Genomic DNA, 2,341 nt, shown 5'->3' with positions numbered 1-2,341 from the left:
TCGATTAATTGAGCAGCCTTACCGGGTATCGGACTTAGTTTTCAGTCACGACCACAGAAAAACAATAATTACGTTGAGAAGGGGGCTATGCAGAAAGCCCCACATTAAATTTTTGATGTCCCAAATGTCCCAAATGTCCCTGACCAATGGGGTCACAGGAGATTTGTATGATTTGATATACTTTTAATAAAAATGCATGAAAGACATCGCATTACTTCCATATAATCTATCTAGGGCTTTCTTCATGATCTTGAAAACACGATCTGCCCCCCTCACTTTCACGTGACAAACTGATAGCTCTCTAGCTCATGAGGACCAAACCTGGACTCACAATTCAGAAAAGAGCCAGCATCAGTCCATTAACCAGGTTTGAAGTGGTTATAATGAAAACATCCACAATGCACAGAGCCATAAGTTGACACGTGACAAAGCCCTGCCCACAGGGACCCGTTGGATCAACACTGTTACAAGGACATAAACAATAAAGCTGGCTCTTTAATGCGCTTTGTTAAAGCATCCATGGAGCCGAGCAAGAGCCCGATCGATGCTCAGATGTGTTGATTTAGATGGGAGGAAAGATGGCCAATAGGAGATGAGCGTCCACACAGCAGAAAAGTCAATGCCAATCTTTCTTCTCCCGCAACATCGACCCGAACTCACTTCTGTTCATTCCTCATCTTTTCCTACAGGCTGCATCCAGCTATTCATTCTCCACGCACGCTGCTTCAAAGGCCACTGAACCCTATGACGATGCCAAGGCGCTCTGCGTGTGTGTGTGCAGCAGGATGTGTGTGTATGAGAGAGGGAAATAAGAGAAAGATTAAATAAGATATGATGGGTGCACCTTGACAACCAGTGATGTGATTGGATGTTCGCTATGGTTTTTGTTCACAGACGTACATACGAGGTTACTTAAGAACTAGAACTATATTTAAAAACTGGAAGTGGGAAGAGATGATGATGATGCAGGGATTTAACTCTAAACAAAACCATCACCCATACTTTTCATAACGTTGATGAATTTAACGCCTGCTAGCTAAATGTACACAGTAAAAGAGGATTTGATCTAGTTGGTCAGCTGACAGATATTTAAGCACTGCAGTTTTTCAAGCAAACTGGACTGCTTCCAGTTGTCAAATGTGAAAATATGCAGCTTTTCTTTGTTTTTATGACTGAAAACTGTTTTTTGTTATTTTGTTTTGGGCTGTTGGTAAATCTGAAGAAGTGAAGTTGGGAAATTGCCTTTTGCCTTTAAAAAAATAAAAAGGTTTACTGATATTTTATTGACCACCAACTTATTGATGATATCTGTCAGTCACATCAAGCTCTCGGAAGACATCTCATTGGGCTCTGATATTCTATAGATTGAACAATTGATCATTTATTTGAAAAATTATTGACGGATTTGTATGCACCGACCGGGCCAATACCAATGTTTAAAATAACAATTTGTCCAATAGCTATCTACTTTTAACATGCTCAACATCGCTTCCCCCGTCACCTTGGGTTTTTGGAAACACTGATCAACATTTTTTGTTACCATTTTCTGACATTTTAAGGACCATTTATCCATTAATATATAATAATAAAAATAATGGGTTTGGAGCCCTTAGATTGTGCCACCTTTTTATGAAATACTGAATAAATGATACCGGTTTTACATTCCTTACTAAAGAACAGTTGGGTGAAAATGGTTGTATTAATGTGGTATGTATTAATGGATGATGACATATGTTTGAGACTGTGGTGCCATTACAGAGTTTGTCCACAAGTTGGCAAAACCAAATACAAGGGATCCTTATCAACAATACTTGTACATATTGTGGTATGAAAAAAACTGCTAATGGCTTAGTTGTTCACAAAAAATTAATCAACAACTTTCTTGATAACTGATTAACCCTAGAAGTCAAACATTGCCTGTTTGTTGTTTGCTTTTATGGGACAGTAAAGTGAATTTCTTGGACTACCGGTCAGACAAAACAAGCAACTGACACACGTCCCCTTCAGTTTTAGTACTGTAATGCTCATTTGTATATTCTCTGACATTTTAGAGACCAAAAGATCAATCAACTAATCAAGACCCAATAATTCATAATGGGGAAAATCTATAGTTTTAGCCCTACATGGCAACAAAAATTGAAACAACGCCTTGGTAAATCAGTTGTGGCACCTCTTGTGAAATAAATGTGAAATAATTTTAGTTTAGCTCCTCCTGGTTTCACCTCCAGACTGTAAAAACTGTGGAGTCTACAGTTATTATTACCTCTAGTGACAGAAAAAAGGCATTTCTTTTCCTAAAATAAGTCTGAATTTATGCTGAGGTCATACAGACTGAACTGAT

The 2,341-nt window shown here is 38.3% G+C and overlaps 1 protein-coding gene across 1 annotated transcript in view; it reads right to left on the bottom strand.

Moving 5' to 3' along the window:
• Positions 1 to 2,341, bottom strand: part of cdk14 (cyclin-dependent kinase 14) — a 202,912-nt gene that overhangs the window by 199,702 nt on the left and 869 nt on the right. The window lies entirely within an intron of this gene.

This window comes from Morone saxatilis, unplaced genomic scaffold (genome assembly GCF_004916995.1).
Source record: "Morone saxatilis isolate NCDOM2014 unplaced genomic scaffold, NCSU_SB_2.0 Contig24, whole genome shotgun sequence".
NCBI classification, from domain to species: Eukaryota; Metazoa; Chordata; class Actinopteri; family Moronidae; genus Morone; species Morone saxatilis.
The sequence above is the reverse complement of the archived record's forward strand: the minus strand, read 5'-3'. Positions and strand labels throughout refer to the sequence as shown.